General features: G+C 38.2%; 1 non-coding gene across 1 annotated transcript; it reads left to right on the top strand.

The window, feature by feature from the left end:
* The first annotated feature begins 9,200 nt into the window (after positions 1 to 9,200).
* LOC121993331 lies at positions 9,201 to 9,306 on the top strand. The gene has a single exon (XR_006115192.1). It is a non-coding gene; the product is annotated as a small nucleolar RNA R71 (small nucleolar RNA).
* The last annotated feature ends 9,750 nt before the right edge of the window (positions 9,307 to 19,056 follow it).

Below are 19,056 nucleotides of genomic sequence, written 5' to 3'. Positions count from 1 at the left end.
ATAAGGAAAGATTTCAAATCTTTTCTTAATCTTTTGTAGAAAGCTATAAAAGGAAAGATTTAAATTTCAAACTCTCTTTTAAAAACATGATATCCACATAAGAAATAATTTTAATAAAAATCCCTTTTTAATATGATGTGGCCGGCCACCTAAGCTTGGGCTCCAAGCTATTGGCCGGCCACCTTAAGGCTCAACCTTTAGACTTGGCCGGCCCTAAGCTTGAGCTTCAAGCTTAGCTTGGCCGACCCCTATTGGTTGGGTAAGAAGGTGGGTATGTGGTGGGTATAAATCTCTATATACAAGAGGCTACGATAGGGACTAGAGAAGGAATTAGTTTTGGTCTCCCGATGAAATTAAGCATCCTATGTTCGCCCCAAACACATAATTTAATTTCATCAATAATAATTCATTCCACTAAAGAACTATTATTGAACTACCGCACCAATCCCAAATTACATTTTTGGGCTCCTTCTTATTATGAGTGTGTTAGTCTCCCTGTGTTTAAGATGTCGGATGTCCACTAATTATGTGAGTTTCTGACAACTCATTTAATTAATATCTTAGTCCAAGAGTAGTACCACTCAACCTTATTGTCATGTCGGACTAAGTCCACCTGCAGGGTTTAACATTACAATCCTTATGAGCTCCTCTTGGGGACATTATCAACCTAGATCACTAGGACACAGTTTCCTTCTATAATCAACAGCACACACTATAAGTGATATCATTTCCCAACTTATCAGGCTTATTGATTTATCGAACTAAATCTCACCCATTGATAAATTAAAGAAATAAATATCAAATATATGTGCTTGTTATTATATTAGGATTAAGAGCACACACTTCCATAGTAACTGAGGTCTTTGTTCCTTTATAAAGTCAGTATAAAAGAAACGTCCTCTAATGGTCCTACTCAATAAACTCTAAGTGTACTAGTGTAATTATATAGTTAAGATAAACTAATACCTAATTACACTACGACCTTCCAATGGTTTGTTCATATCCATCTTGGTCGTGAGCTACTGTTTATAATTTATAAGATACTAATAGCATGATCCTCTGTGTGTGACACCACACACCATGTTATCTACAATATAAATTAATTGAACATCTACATTTGGTATATATAAATGTAGACACTTGACCAATGTGATTCTTATAAATGTATATACAAAAGCTAGGCTTTTATTATACACTCCAACATCTTTTACTCTACATGGTGATCTAAACCCTACATTTACATGGATTGACCTTATACATATCTCGTCAAACACACACAAGGCACAACACACATAGATGATGATATAAGTACTTCATTACATAGGAAAATGCCCAAATACATAGTTCATACATTCACAATCACATCACAGCTACTTCCTACATCCTAGATCTAGAGATCTACTCCATAGCAAAGGATTTACAAATAAGAGACAAGAAATTAAGCATTACACACTCCAAAACAAGAGATAGAGAAGAGAGGAATGCTTATCTATGATCCGCCAATCGTCTTACTTGCAAACCTTGCTCCAGAGGTGGACGGATTGGTGAAGATTGAAGATCTAGGGTTCCCCCAAGGGGGAGAACCCTTCCCCAAGGAATGGGGGTGAGCCCCAAGCCAAAGATGCCCAAGATGAGTGAAAAGGGAAGAACAACCCTTTTTATAGAGCAAGGCATGGCCACCACAAGACCCGTGACACAACCGTGTGGATCTCACATGGCCTGGAGGCGTTTGCTCTCGGCCAGGGTCACATGACCGTGTGGCTTTCACATAGCCGTGCCATGGTCCCTCTCTGGATGCTTACACAGCCGTGTGGTGTTAGTATTAGCTCTAGTACTAATTATGAGATGATTATAATGGGCTCATTTTGTATCACATATCATTATTAATAAAAGATAAAGTTAGTTATTATATTTATTTTAGTTCAGTACCAATTGAATAAGTATAATAATGTCCTTGGATAGTAGGTTCTTATCTACAGTATATCGATTGGTTGAATTGATAGTGAGATATTGTAGAGAACACTACTCTTAACTATTCCTAGTCGAGCATTAATATACAAGGATAATATTAATACTTTGAGACTAGCATGTAGTTCAACGGATAATTTGATCTCACAAGTCATGGATATGAAATATCAGGTTGACACATGGATATATATTAGAGAATATATACTGAATGACCTTCCATAAAATATTTCATGAATCATCATATGAGTGTCGTAAACATTTTCATGTGACTATTGGTATGAATAGTCCTTAGACCTGAAATCACTACGGTTTCCTAGATAAGGAGTTGTATACTTTGGTATCATCAAATGTCACCCATAACACGGTGGACTATAAAGTCAATCACTGGGTATACAATAAATTATGCGGAGGGATGTGAGTGATGTAGATGGGATCTATCCCTTCCATATGACGGAAGCGATATCTGTGGGCCCCTTGATTAGTAGGACACAAGAAAGCAATGCCATGTGTAAATGAGTCAATATGAGATATTGAACTTATTTGATTGAGTGTGTCTACTTAGAGATCAAGAAACACAAAGGTTGATAAGAGGATGACACGGTCTATGCCTCATTGATCAATCAAGATATCAAGGATAGAGGGACCAAGTCATACAAGATAATAGCCACGGATAGGTTAGGTCGGATCTCGACTTTCTCATCACTTGGGTAGCAATGATACGTTGCTAGATGTCACTCATGTCTTATGTATCTAAATGGTGATTTGGGTACATTGCCAATGTTACGAGAACCTATAGGGTCACACACAAAAAATAAGTTGATATGGAGAATGGATCATGTGATGAAACATTGGATTAAGTGTAATTCGAATTTGACTCACCAGTTGCCATGCTCAAGTCCATTCAGATCATGCTTGCTATTGCTGCTTACTATGATTATGAGATCTGGCAGATGGATGTCAAAACCACATTTCTTAACGAAAATCTACTCGAGGATGTGTACATGACACAACTTGAGGGTTTTGTAGATCCAGAGCATGCTGGAAAGGTTTGTAAGTTGTAAAGATCCATTTATGGATTGAAGCAAGCTTCTTGAAACTGGAATCTTCGATTCGATGATGCAATCAAAATGTTTGGTTTCATTAAGAATGAAGATGAACCTTTTGTCTACAAGAAGGTTAGTGAGAGCGCAATCATCTTTCTCATATTGTATGTAGATGACATACTTCTCATTAGAAATGATATCCCTACTCTTCAGTTAGTGAAGACTTGGCTTTGGAATTATTTTTCAATGAAAGACATAGGTGAAGTAGCCTATATTTTAGGTCTTAAGATCTATATAGATAGATCTAAAAGATTGTTTGGCCTAAGCTAGAGTATATACATTGACAAGGTGCTTAAACGTTTTACCATGGAGAATTCCAAGAAGGGATTCCTACCTATATCACATGGTGTGAGTCTTTCGAAGACTCAATGTCCTTTTTTAAGGTAAAAAGGGATCGTATGGATCAGATTCCTTATGCATCTGCTATAGGGTCTATCATGTACTCCATGCTTTGTACTCACCTAGATGTCTCGTATGCGTCAAACATGACGAGCAGATACCAGTCAGATCCAGGTGAAGGTCACTAGACAGCAGTCAAGAATATTCTTAAGTACTTGAGAAGGACTCAAGATTATTTCTTGATATTTGGAGACAATGAGGAACTTGTTGTAAAGGGTTACACCGATGCTAGCTTCCAAACTGACAAGGATGATTACAGATCGCAGTTAGGGTATGTATTTTTCTTAAATGGTGGTGTTGTGAGCTGGAAGAGTTCAAAGCAGGACACAATCACTGATTCTACAACAGAAGCCGAGTACATTGCTACATCAAGTGCAGTAAAGGAGGTTGTTTGGATCAAGGAGTTCATTACAGAGCTTGGTGTCGTTCCTAGTGTTGGAAGCCCAATATACCTCTATTGTGATAACAATCGGGCTATTACACAGGCTAAGGAACCTCGCTCTCATCAGAGATCTAAACACATACTCCGACGATTCCATCTCATTCGAGAGATCATCGATAGAGAAGATGTAAGGATATGCAGAGTCCCGACTGATGCTAACATTACGGATCCCTTGTCCAAGGATTTTGCACAGGGAAAGCATGATGGTCACACTAGGTCAATGGGTATTCTATACCACAGTGATTGGCACTAATGCTAGTGGGAGATTGTTAGTATTAACCCTAGTACAAATTATGAAATGATTGTAAAGGGCTCATTTTGTATCATATATCATTATTAATAAAAGACAAAGTTGGTTATTATATTTATTTTAGTTCACTGCCTATTGAATAAGTATAATAATGTCCTTAGATAGTAGGTTCTTATCTATAGTATATCAATTGGTTGAATTGATAGTGAGATATTATAGAGAACACTACTCTTAACTATTCCTAGTCGATCATTAATATACAAGGATAATATTAATGCGTTGAGACTAGCATGTAGGTCAACGGATGACTTGATCTCACAAGTCATGGATATGAGATATCAGGTTGACACATGGGTATGTATTAGAGAATATATACTGAATGACCTGCCATGAGAATGTTTCATGGATCATAAACTTTCTCATGTGACTATTGGTATGAATAGTTCTTAGACCTGAAGTCACTATGGTTCCCTACATAAGGAGTTGTATACTTTGTTATCGTCAAACGTCACCCGTAACACAGTGGACTATAAAGTCGATCACTGGGTATGCAATAAATTATGTGGAGGGATGTGAGTGATGTAGATGGGATCTATCCCTTCCATATGACGAAAGCGATATTTGTGGGCCCCTTGATTAGTACGACACAAGAAAGCATGGCCATACGTAAATGAGTCAATATGAGATATTGAGCTTATTTGATTGAGTGTGTCTACTTAGAGATCAAGAAACACAAAGGTTGATAAGAGGATGACACAGTCTATGCCTCATTGATCAATCTAGATATCAAGGATAAAAGGACCAAGTCATACAAGATAATAGCCATGGACAGGTTAGGTCGGGTCTCAACTTTCTCATCACTTGGGTAGCAATAATGCCTTGCTAGATGCCACTCATTGCTTATATATCTAAATGGTGATTTGGGTGCATTGCCAACGTTACGAGAACCTATAGGGTCACACATAAAGAACAAGTTGATATTGAGATGGGCTCACGTGATGAATCATTGGATTAAGTGTAATCTGAATTTGACTCATTGAATTAGACTCAAAGGGATCGGATCCAATTATTTGATTGAGTCGAGTTGCATGAGAATCAATGGGTTGGAATCATTGGGTGAAATTGAGTTCACCAAGGAAGTTTAATGGTCAAAATTGAACCATTGGATTGAATGGTTAATTTTGAGCCATTGGATGGGAAGATGAAAGGGCAAAACCCTTGGTATTCATGTGATGAGTATATATCATTTGGATGATAATTTTGATAAGATGAGAAGGTGAAGAGACCTTTTGCATTCTTCTTCTTCCTCCTTCCCTCTCTTGTCCGAAACACTCATTGAGGTTGCTAGCACAACCTTGTGTATTTTCTTCTCCATCTTGCTTTGTTTGTGTGACAAGCAAAGGCAAGTCTTGTTCGTGTGGATACCATAGAGGCGCGGACGCGTGATCGTGCTGAGATCCAAGCGGTCAGGAGATTGTGTGCACGCATCAAGGGTATAATCCTATCATGTAACTTAGTATAGATTATTTGTATGCAATGTTTCTTCCCTTCGCATGGATCTGCTGGATGGAGGATCTAGTAAATTTCCACTGTGCTTTCGCGTGTTTAGCGCGCTAGATCCCAACATGTGGCTCACACGGCCGTTCCAATCTTAGCCTCTGAAAATGTTACATGGCCGTGTGGCACACACGGCTTGGAAATGCTTAGTCTCTGGAAATCTTGCACAACCGTGTAGATCTACACGATCGTGTGCTGGATACACTGCCAAGGTGACACGGCCGGTTTGCACCACATGGCCATGTGGCACGGCCGTGTGGATCCACACGGCCGACTTCTTCTTGGCCTCGGCTTTGGGTCACACGACCGTGTGGGTCACACGACCATGGCTTTCTTCTTCTCTACCAAAGTCACACGGCCATGTGGATTCACACGGCCGTGGTCTGATTTGCCTATGGTAGGGAAGCACGCCTGTGTGGGTCACACGACCTTGGCTAGATTTCTTCCAAAGTTGTTCTCGTGTGCATTTTCACTCCATTTTCGCTCCAAATAGTGTCCTGTTAATAAAAACAAGTAAAGACCAGATCTCCGAACAAAATATAATAGAAGTATGACATTGTAAAGAAATATGGTGCAATAAACATAGATTATGCTAATGAAATACAAGTAGATGTGCGTCCAAACATGCATAAAAGTGTATATAATCTACGCACATCACACCCCCAGACTTAAACCTTTGCTTGTCCTCAAGCAAAAACTGCATCTAGACTCATGTGGTTAAATAGTGCATCATAATCTCTAGCAAGTCAATCTAATTCTATCAAATGATTTCATTGGTGAGCAAGATACAAAAGTAGTTTAAGTATGACCTAAGTAGTAATCCTCTGTGCTCAGTGCAATAGTGGCCTATGTTTATCAAATTTCAATCCCTAAGCCTAGTCAAGTCATCATAGAACCGTATTCCTTATGCTTCTAGCGATAGGCACTTACCTGCCACACGCTTGGTTCATCCTTCTCAATCTACCCAAGGTCTCAAAGACGTACTCAATATCAAGAGAAACATAGTAGTTATTTCCCCAGTAACTTAACTTGGTCTCAAAGGGATAACTTATTAGTTTCTACTCACGACAACTATTTTTTATATCCCTTATTCATTTTTTTTCATCATTTCATTTTTTTAAGTGATTGCAAGATGCAACACTTTTACACAAATGCACATAAATGTAAATGTTGGGATATTTTGATTTTTCCAAATGAGTTTACATGATTCGAGCCTCATCCAGTAACCAAAATGTAGTTTGAAAAATCACCATAGAAACACTAGTACTAATCAAATTCTATGAATCATGACTATTTTCAGAGTTATCTACCATCAAAACTAGGTAATGTGTAAGATATCCTAAAACAAGGTCAATACTTAAACTCTTGCAGTAAAAATATTGCTCACTTCATGCTATCATAGATAGAAAAAGATAGATTACTAAACATACTAGCACCATATGTAACCCATAAACCACATAAATCTAGAACAAACGTGCTAGTATTTTGCAATAAGGAACAAGTAATTATAATGTGATGAGTGATGCAACTAGGAAAAATTTATTATGTAAAAAGAAATAAGCAAAAACTAAACTAAACCAAATGCATCTAATGCATCCCCCAAGACTTAAACTTTTCATTATCCCAATGAAAACTAAAAATGATATATGGAGTAGATTTTATGAAGTTAGAGAAGTTACCAAGTGATTAGCTCCAAATGCCCACGTTATGAACTTCTCATTATGTAATTGCCCTCCTCCTAATCTTTGAGTCCTATAAAAGAAGATAGACAACAAAAATTAAGTAGAGGATAGAACTAAAGACATAAAAGAAAACAAGGAAAATGAACTTGGGTTACCTCCCAAGAAGAGCTTATTTAAGGTCATTAACTCGACCACCTCATTAGATTCATCTAAATCTCACTCTTGGAGGGGGAAGATATTCTAGAACCCTTCTACCAGGGGCTCTTATTATGGAGAAAGCTTTCAACATAGGAGAAATAAAGTGAAGTATCGCTTTCCCCATCTTCGTCTTCTTGAAAATATTTTCAGGTGGTCGAAGACGGTTCAGATTGAGCTTCCATAATTCGGCCCAAGTGAAATCTACACACACAAAAGAAATACAAATCTCCTACAAGCATGTTAAATAAGATAGAACCATAACCATATCAAAATAAGCTGAATAAGTAATAAAAATTGAATCACATCCAACAAAGTCAACAATGGATACCTCTATAATGTTGTCCAAAAGATCACAAGAAATACTAACTTTGCTTTGCTAAGAGATACCTAAAATTTCTAAACATCTGGATGTGACTTTCTTTGAATCAAATGATGGTTCTAGCTCTGGCTCAGATGTTGGTGCTACCAAAGGTGGTGATTCTTGAGACTCTGCTAATTCTGTATAAGTCCCTATACATTGGTCCATAACATGTTCAATCCTTGAAACTCTCATAATCTCAGAAGGTTGTGTGGACAAAGGTGGTGATTCTTGAGATGCTGCTTCCACAACACAACTCCCTACACATCCTTCCATATCATCAACAACACAAGCATCAAAAAATAAACCAACATCAATATCCTCAATAGGAGAATCAATTACAAGAGGATTAATAACTTCACTTGCAGTTTTAAGTTGATCTACCACATCACATTCTTCATCTGAAAATTCAATTTCATCATAACACCCTGTAAACCCAGAAGATAAATCTGAAAACTTGTTATCCTCTGCATTATTATTACAATCCTCATCTGAAGAGTCTTCATCTTTATATACATCTAGAAATTTCCATTCAACCATATTAGAATCACAGAATTTTTTAAAGTCTTTGTTTTCATCGACCTTCACTAGCCTTTGTGGAAAAGGAACCCTTAGTAAAGGTCTTGGGAAAGATTGAACTTCCTTTTTCCCATATTCCCTTTTGGCTTTCTACGGAGATCCAACTTGTTTGTCTAGTATTTGTGTGATAAATCATTGAGGGAAAGGTACTTGTGCCCTTTGGGAACTTCTTAGAGTAATGGAGCTGAGTTCTAGAGGTCTTCTATTGTTCATCTCCTCAATTCTATACAAGTCCTTTTTCATAAGTTCTTCATGATTATTTTGCACTTCTCAACTCAATGTCATTATAATGTTCACTAGACCTTGTTTGTGTAGGAGGGAGATCATGTTTAAACCATTTTGAACTATGCTATCAAACTTTTCCCCCAAATGTTTGAATTCCTCATTCTGTGACTTGTGAATTTCAAAACTCTTGGATGGTTAAATTGCAATTTCTTTGACAGACTCTCTTGCATTTATGGCTTGCACTTCTTGAATTTTTTAGGGAGATTCCATCCAACTTTTGTTTGACCATTCATGGAGGTTTAATGTCACTTGATCAATTAATGTGTATGCTTCGTCCACACTTTTGTTCATAAAAGAACCTCCAGCTAATGAATACAAATAACATTTATCTGATAAAGAAATTCCCCTATAGAATATGTGCAGGGTAAACCATTTTTTCAAATAATGATGAGGGCTCTATCTTTGTAGACTCTTGAATCTGTCTCATGCTTCAAATAATGATTCTCCATCTTCCTGAGCAAAATTTGTGATGCAATTCCTCATGTAAATTGTTCTACTTGGAGGGGAAAAAATGATTCAAAAATTTCTTCTCCAATTATTCCCAACTTGTGATGCTTTGAGGACAGAGGGAATATAACCAAGTCCTTGCTTTATCCTTGATACTGAAAGGAAATGTCATCAATCGAACTGCATCCGCTGACACTCCTTCATAGTTCATCATATCGCAAACCTCAAGAAATGTCTCAAGGTGCAGATAAGGACTTTTTGATACTTCTCCTCCAAATTTGTGACCTTATATCATAAAAATTAACTCTGGGTTTAGTTGAAAACTTTTTTGCTTCAATATTAGGTTGCACAATGGGAGATAAAAATCTTGCAGAAATGGGTGCAGAAAAATTTCTTAAGGGCCTACTTGACATGTTAGTGCTCATATATATCTAAGAGAAAAAAATTTGAGAAAAAACAAAAATGAATAATTAAAGATAAGAAATAAAATGCTATATGAAAAACGAGAAAGAAAATGCAGAATTTAAATTGCAAGAAAGAAAGTGTAGGTACAGCGGAGGCCGGCAAGAGGGGGGTGAATTGCTGCAAACAAAAATTAACTATAGCCTCCTCGGATTTCCACTCAGAAAAGTAATAGTAAAATTAAAACAAGCAAGGAAATAGAAATTAAGTAGTAGACAGGATTTAACCTGATTACATCCAAGGAGGTTGTTAATCCAGGGCAATAGAAAAAGCTCAATAGAAAAATCTCCTTTGCAGAAGGCGGAGAAGCCTTTTACACTTTGGAAGCTTAGAACTATTGCTGGGAAAGAGTACACAATTGATTGTTTGGGTTGTTATTCTTTCCTAGCTCCAGGGGCCTTTATATAGGTCCTGGAAATCTTATCCCGAGAGTCCAAGACGCCTCCAACTGGGTTCAAGGTGCCTCCAGCTCGGTCAGCGGATAAAACTTTATCCGCTGTGCAAACGATCAACTTTGACTGCTGAAGGCACCTTGAACAAGCCTTGAAGGCGCCTTCAAGATTGTTGAGGCGTCTTGAGCTAGATTTTCCAGCACAGCTTCTTTTTCCAGCTCCTTTGCGTGGGCTTCCGATGCTCCGTTCTTTTGGGTGATTCCGACCAACCAGAATAGGGCTCACCCGAACCTAATTCCCGGCCTTCTCCTCGAGCAGCCTTCCGTCCCGGCTTAACGTCCCTCGAACGCTGCGCACGCTCTTCACGCCCACCGGAGTACTCTTCCGCAGCTCTCTCGTCCTTCGGACGCATCGAGCCCGTCGGCTCCCTTCCCGTGCTGTCCTTCTCGCTAGCTGCGTCTTCCGCTCGACTTCCTGTGCTCCTAAGCTCCTGCACACTCAGACACAGGGATCAAACACAAAGCAGGACCTAACCAACTTGGTTGATCACATCAAAACTACCACGGGGTCCAACAATCTCTCCCTTTTTGATGTGCATCAACTCAAGTTCAAGTTAGGGTCAAAACAGATACAAAAAGTAATTTTAAAGAAAAATTACTAAACTAACATATTTAAGCATAAATTTGCAATATGTAAAATTGCAACACAGTTTAAAAAATACTAAAATATTTAATTTTTAATTTTCCTAACTCCCCCTAAACTTGTACCTTTCTCTCCCCCTTTGATCACAGAAAAAATGGGGTACCAACAAGAGAATGTTAAGCAAATTATCAAGCAGCTAGCGAGAATTTTACAAAAAAAATTTCTAAGTTAAACTGAATTTTCCCAAAAAAAATTCTAAGTCAGAATTTTCAAAAAGAGTTTCTAAGTAAAAAAAAATGGTTGATAAACTTTCAAAGAATTATTTAATTCTTGTTTTTAATGCTTTTTCATAAAGTTAAATAAATATTTTCTTTCAATATTTTAGCTTCCAGGTCGTGGTGAGGCACTAGGCCTTCTTGGTTATTGGAGCAACAATCACTTCCTTAGACAAAGCTTCGATAAAGAATTTCAATGTTTAATTTTCTCACTGTAAGCTCTAAGTCTAATATTTCAACTTAGATCAAATATTATGATTTTTAAATTTCCATTTTAACTTCTCATAATATCTCAATTCACAGTTTTTTATAATTGTAGCAAAAAATATTGAGCATGCAGAAAATTGTACATTTTCTATTGTTAGTTTGTCAAAATCTCTTAATTGACAAATTGTGTCCTTTAACTCAATATTATTTAATAGTTTTTCAGTTTTTAATTCAAAATATTCTTTTGACGAAATAATTTGTAATTTACGAAAACCTTTCGGCAATATTTCAATTGAATCAATTAATTTGCCAAGAGGTGGAGACCATACCTGACTTACCTTGTCGGCGGTTGATTCTCCCCCTGTTAAGTTGTTTTCGTCTTCTGATGTTTCTCCCCCTTCATCGATGCTCATTTGTGATGAGCATTCTAGGTCTTCAAGTTGGAGTTTGGTTACTAGTTTTGTCTCGGCACTTACCTCGGTTTCAGACTCTTCTGACGTCGGGTCAGTGTCCATCGAGGAGTCGGATTCAACTTCAATTTGTTCTTCGTGGAGTCTTAAGAACTTTTCCCAAAGTTCTTTTGCACTTCGGTAGTCGCCAACTTTAACGAGATCTTCATCTGGTAGTACGCTTAGAAGATGAAATTCAGCCCGAGCGTTTGCCATAGACTCGTCACATTGGTTACTGGTCCAGAGGTGCATCTCGAGTTCTTCTCCATTCGTTGTCTTTGGTGCTTCATAACTAAATTTCATTATTAATAAAATATTTAAATCTGTGTTAAGATATACCTCCATTCAGCGTTTCCACATCGCGAAGTTTCCGTCGAATTTCGGGGGATCAATATTCGCTCCGGTCATCGTCTTGATCGTTGTGCTTCAGTTGGCTGTTAGTCCTTCTGAGGCGGTCTGGCTCTGATACCAAATGTTGGTGCAGCGGAGGCCAGCAAGAGGGGGGTGAATTGCTGCAAACAAAAATTAACTATACCCTCCTCGGATTTCAACTCAGAAAAGCAATAGTAAAATTAAAACAAGCAAGGAAATAGAAATTAAGTAGTAGACATGATTTAACCTGGTTACAACCAAGGAGGTTGTTAATCCAGGGCAGTAGAAAAAGCTCAGTAGAAAAAGCTCAGTAGAAAAAGCTCAGTAGAAAAATCTCCTTTGCTGAAGGCGGAGAAGCCTTTTACACTTTGGAAGCTTAGAACTATTGCTGGGAAAGAGTACACAATTGATTGCTTGAGTTGTTATTCTTTCCTAGCTCCAGGGGCCTTTATATAGGTCCTGGAAATCTTATCCCGAGAGTCCAAGGCGCCTCCAACTGGGTTCAAGGCTCCTCCAGCTCGGTCAGCGGATAAAACTTTATCCGCTGCGCAAACGGTCAACTTTGACTGCTGAAGGTGCCTTGAACAAGCCTTGAAGGCGACTTCAAGATTATTGAAGGCGCCTTGAGCTGGATTTTCCAGCACAGCTTCTTTTTCCAGCTCCTTTGCGTGGGCTTCGATGCTCCGTTCTTTTGGGTGATTCCGGCCAAGCAGAATAGGGCTCACCCGAACCCAATTCCCGGCCTTCTCCTCGAGCAGCCTTCCGTCCCAGCTTAACGTCCCTCGAACGCTACGCACGCTCTTCACGTCCACCGGAGTACTCTTCCACAGCTCTCTCGTCCTTCGGACGCACCGAGCCCGTCGGCTCCCTTCCCGTGCCGTCCTTCTCGCTAGCTGCGTATTCCGCTCGACTTCCTGTGCTCCTAAGCTCCTGCACACTCAGACACAGGGATCAAACACAAAGCAGGACCTAACCATCTTGGTTGATTACATCAAAACTACCACGGGGTCCAACAGAAAGTGCATAATAAAAACAAGAAAGAAAAGGCAAAAGGAAAAATAAAAATACCTAGAGTAACTCATATGCTAATCAACTAATATTAATCGAAAACAATTCCCGGCAACGACGCCAAAAACTTGTTATGAACCGCAAGTGCACGGTTACGTTGTCTGTAATACAAAACATATCGAACCCATAGGGACTGTTGATTAAGCACTAGTTAACTTCACACGATGAATTATCTAGACAATCTAAATTTGTAAACAAACACTTAAGAGAAAGAGAAGATAAAAGAGAGAAAGAGTAAAGAATGTAAGTGAGTATAGAATGATAGATACTAGGATTTGGGTTTTGTTGTGATGCTAGTTAATGTCCCTATGCATTGTTCATCTCCCTAACTTCATTCTTGCACTCGTGTAGGAGTTCTAACTAAAGTCCAGTACTATCCCATGAAGATCGCACCGAAGAGTTTACCCAAGTTCTACCGCTATTAAGTATAAGAGGTAATTTAGGAAGTCTGATTATAGGGAACATCCTTTTGTCACAAGGGCCCATGGTCCTACATTCCTTGATTACACAGATCACTTCCTAACGGTAGATTAATACAATTAAGTAGAAGACGTAATTTAGGAAGTCCGATTATAGGGAACATCCTTCTGTCACAAGGGCCCACGGTCCTACGTTCCTACATTACATAGATCACTTCCTAATATTAATTTGGGAGAACCCTCTAAACTCTAATAAGTTTTCCTTGTAAAGAGTTGATCCCCGTTTTAAGGAAACGCCATAGAAAGTAAGGGATACCTTCTGTCACAAGGTCCCATGATCTTACATTCCAGGGTACTACTCTACATGGTGATCTAAACCCTACATCTACATGGATTGACCTCATACATATCTCGTCTAATGTACACAAGGCACAACACACATAGATGATGATATAAGTACTTCATTGCATAGGAAAATGTCCAAATACATATTTCATACATTCACAATCACATCACAGCTACTTCTTACATCCTAGATCTAGTGATCTACTCCATAGCAAAGGATTTACAAATAAGAGACAAGAAATTAACCATTACACACTCCAAAACAAGAGATAGAGAAGAGAGGAATGCTTATCAATGATCCGCCAGTCTTCTTACTTACAAATCTTGCTCTTATTGGTTAGTCCTAATAAAATCAAACCGGTTCCACTGTACAAAATTTTTTGTACAAGTGTCGATCCTTTCCTTAAATAACCTATTGTGTTCTTTAGAAGTTAAATTAGGAATCACAGACGGAACTTAACATCATTGATTCCAAATTTAACTTATCTGTTCTTAATGGTTTAGATTTGAATCGCAAGCGGAACTTAACACTATTGATTCAAATCTACCTAGATTATTAATTCCATAAATATTAATTTACAAAATTGGCTTCCAGGACTGTATAACGAGGCACATGGCCTTCTAGGATATGGGAGCAACCACCACCGTCTAGGCAAAGTCTTTTAAGGAAAGCTAACATTTATTTCCTTAAATAACTCTAAGTTAACCAAAAAGAAAAATCGAATCACAAATTCGACAAAATAAAAAAAAAACACAAACTCGAAAATAAATTCGAAAACTCTAGAATCTTATGCCTCTTGTGTTTGGTATTTCCATAAATAACTATACAAAGAAAACTAGTATGATGCGGAAAACAATTACTAGTTATACCTCTCTTTGTAAGTAAAATAACCTCTTGATCTTCTACCGTATTCCTCTTTTTATCTCGGACGTTGTGTGGGCAACGATCTTCCGAGATGAGAACCACCAAGCTCCTTCTTCTCCAAGCTAGATTCGGCCACCAAGAATTCTCCATGAGAAGTAGAGGTCCGGCCACCACCACCAAGCTCCAAGGGATGCAAGAAACAAAACCTCCTTTCTCTCCTTCTCCAAGCTTGAACCGGCCACCATCAAGAGCTCCAAGAGGGGATAAAACCGGCCACTAGAGAAGAAGAGAAGAGGAGAGGGAGAACCTCTAAGGGCCGGCCACACCAAGGAGAAAAAGAGAGGAAGAAAAGAATAGAGTTATTCACCATGAAGGCACCTCTACCCCCTCTTTTATAATCCTTGGTCTTGGCAAATAAGGAAATTTTAATAAAAACTTCCTTAATTCTTTTGCCATGAAAAGGAAAATTTATTTAATTAAAAATAATTTTCTCTTCTCTAAATTATTTGGCCGGCCACACTTCTCCCCAAAACAAGGAGAGTTTTAATTAAATCAAAAATTAAAACTTCCTAATTTGTTTCCGGAAAAATAAAAAAATTTCTCCAATAATTTAATCCCTTCATGATTGGTTAGTAAAAAGGAAATTTTATAAATTAAAATCTTTCTTTTAAACATGTGGATAATTTCCAAAAAGGAAAGTTATCTCTAAAAATTAAAATCTCTTTTCAATCTACAAATAAGGAAAGATATCAAATCTTTCTTAATCTTTTGTAGAAACTAATAAAAGAGAATATTTAATTTTTAAACTCTCTTTTAAATTATGAACATGGTTTAAAAAGGAAAGTTTTCTCAAAATTAAAATCTCCTTTCAATCTACAAATAAGGAAAGATTTCAAATCTTTTCTTAATCTTTTGTAGAAAAGTATAAAAGGAAAGATTTAATTTTAAACTCTCTTTTAAAACCATGATATCCATATAAGAAATCATTTTAATTAAAAATAAATTCTCTTTTAATATGGCCGGCCAATCAAGCTTGGGCTCCAAGCTATGGCCGGCCAATTAACTTGGCTCAACCTTTGGGTCTTGGCCGGCCCTAGCTTGGGTTCCAAGCTAGCTTGGCTGGCCCCATTAGGATGGGTAAGAAGGTGGGTATGTGGTGGGTATAAATCTCTATATACAAGAGGCTACGATAGGGACCGAGAGGAGGAATTGGATTTGGTCTCCCGATGAAATTTAAGCTTCCCGTGTTCGCCCCGAACACACAACTTAATTCCATCAATAATAATTCATTCCACTAAAGACCTATTATTGAACTACCGCACCAATCCCAAATTACATTTTTGGGCTCCTTCTTATTATGAGTGTGTTAGTTTCCCTGTGTTTAAGATGTCAGATGTCCACTAATTAAGTGAGTTACTGACAACTCATTTAATTAATATCTTAGTCCAAGAGTAGTACCACTCAACCTTATCGTCATGTCGGACTAAGTCCACCTGCAGGGTTTAACATGACAATCCTTATGAGCTCCTTTTGGGGACATTATCAACCTAGATCACTAGGACACAGTTTCCTTCTATAATCAACAACACACACTATAAGTGATATCATTTCCCAACTTATCGGGCTTATTGATTTATCAAACTAAATCTCACCCATTGATAAATTAAAGAAATAAATATCAAATATATGTGCTTGTTATTATATTAGGATTAAGAGCACACACTTCCATAATAACTGAGGTCTTTGTTCCTTTATAAAGTCAGTATAAAAAGAAACGACCTCTATATGGTCCTACTCAATACACTTTAAGTGTACTAGTGTAATTATATAGTTAAGATAAACTAATACCTAATTACACTATGACCTTCCAATGGTTTGTTCCTTTCCATCTTGGTCGTGAGCTACTGTTTATAATTTATAAAGAACCGATAACACGATCTTCTTTGTGTGACACCACACACTATGTTATCTACAATATAAATTAATTGAACATCTACATTTGGTATATATAAATGTAGACACTTGACCAATGTGATTCTTATAAATGTTTATACAAAAGCTAGACTTTTAGTATACACTCCAACTGCTCTGGAGGTGGACGGATTGGTGAAGATTGAAGATCTAGGGTTCTCCCAAGGGGGAGAACCCTTCCCCCAGGAATGGGGGTGATCCCCAAGCAAAAATGCCCAAGATGAGTGAAAAGGGAAGAATAACCCCTTTTATGGAGTAGGGCATGGCCACCACACAGCCCGTGACACGGCCGTGTAGATCTCACACAGCTTGGAGGTGTTTACTCTCGGCCAGGGTCACACGGTCGTGCTATGCTCCCTCTCTAGATGGCTTACACGACCATGTGGCTCACACGACCGTTCCAATTTGGCCTCTAGAAATATTACATGGTCGTGTGACACACACGACCTGACAATTCTTAGCTTCTGTAAATGTTGCACGATCGTGTAGATCTACACGGTCGTGTGCTGGATACACTGTCGGGGTGACACGACTGGTCTACACCACACGACCATGTGGCACGGTCGTGTGGATCCACATGGTCGGTTTCTTCTTGGCCTCAGCTTTGGTCACACGGTCGTGTGGGTCACACAGCTGTGTGGATCACATGGTTGTGACCTTCTTCTTCTCTGCCAAAGTCACACCGTCGTGGCCTGATTTGCCTCTGGTGGGGGAGCACGGTCGTGTGGGTTACACGACCTTGGCTGGATTTCTTTCAATGTTGTTCTCGTGTGTGTTTTCACTCCATTTTTACTCCAACTAGCGCCCTATAAATAAAAACAAGCAAAGAGCATATCTCCGAACAAAATATAATGGAAGCATGAAATTATAAAGAAATATAGTGCAATAAACATAGATTATGATAATGAAATACAATTAGATGTGCGTCCAAACATGCATAAAAGTATTTATAATCTACACACATCATGTAGCATTTCCAGAGGCTGAGATTGGCACAGCCGTGTGAGCCACATGATTGTGTGAGCTATCCAGATAAGAAGATTGACACGGCCATGTGAATATCACACGATCGTGTGACCTTGGCCGAGAGTAAAACAGCCGAGGTCGTGTGAGATCCACACGACCGTGACACGACCCGTGTGGCGCCCAAACCCCTTGCTCTATTTAAAGGGCTTCTTCCTCTTTGAAAGGGGGAGGCTCTCCCTTTGGAGAGATCCAATCTTGAAGCTTTCTTTGACCTTTTGACGTTGATTCCGACGATCAAGTGACGTTTCCATCCAAGATTCGACTCCAGTGGCAAGGATTGGTTTCGAAGATCACTCGTCATCTTTAGAGAAGCATTTCTTCTCTATCTTCTTGATTTGGATCGAAATGTTTACGATCATCTTGTCTTTGGTTCTTTTCTTTTGTTTCATGGAGTAGATCTTCTTGTTCTAGGATGGAGGGAGTATTTGTGATGTGAGTTGATGTAAGATTTCAAGGATTTACCATCTTCTTGTTTCAATGATGTTGTTATGTTTTGTATCAATTCAATCTTGTATGGATTGTTGTGTTTTGAATCTAATTACCATTCTTGATTGGTTGTTTGTATTTCTTGTGGATCTTGTAGAGGAATTCTCTAGATTGTATAACCGAGGGCCTCATGATAGGGCTGCCCCGTTAACAGATATTTAGGGGATCACCTTGAAGGGAGAAGCAAGAATCTACAAAGAAGAGGGATAGATAAATGTGTTGTACCCTATATCTTGATGAGAATTGATTAGTGATGAGTTTCTATGCTATATAACCAAGGGGCGTCGTGATAGGGATGCCCCATTAACATACTTTATAGGGATCATTTCTATTTAGTTGCTTAAGGTGTAGATTAATGTCCCTTGCCGATGTTTTCTGCATAAGATAACCGACGACTTCTTGCAAACACATAACAATTAAGGATAGGGTTGGTAGACCATATCACATTGATAAGTATCACAAAGAAACCAAATCTCCTAGAACTTTCATAAAACCTAGTTTCCTACATTACCTTTCTATTTCTATTTTCTAGTTTTGTCTTAATTCGTGTAATTCTTGCTTTGTTGTTTAGCTAATTCGCATTAAGACATCTTTAGTGATTATAACCAGTCCCTGTGGATTCGATATTTTTTTATTACTGATGATGTAACCATACACTTACAGTTCGTAACAAGTTTTTGGCATATTGTCGAGGACTGCGTCTATAACATTAGAGATTATCATTTGAGTTAGACTAAACTTTTATTTTCTTTTCTTTTCTGACATCTAACTTGTAACTAGTTTTCTAATTCTATTCTGAAATTCTTCTT

Source organism: Zingiber officinale, chromosome 6B, assembly GCF_018446385.1.
Source record: "Zingiber officinale cultivar Zhangliang chromosome 6B, Zo_v1.1, whole genome shotgun sequence".
Lineage (NCBI taxonomy): Eukaryota > Viridiplantae > Streptophyta > Magnoliopsida > Zingiberales > Zingiberaceae > Zingiber > Zingiber officinale.
The sequence above is the reverse complement of the archived record's forward strand: the minus strand, read 5'-3'. Positions and strand labels throughout refer to the sequence as shown.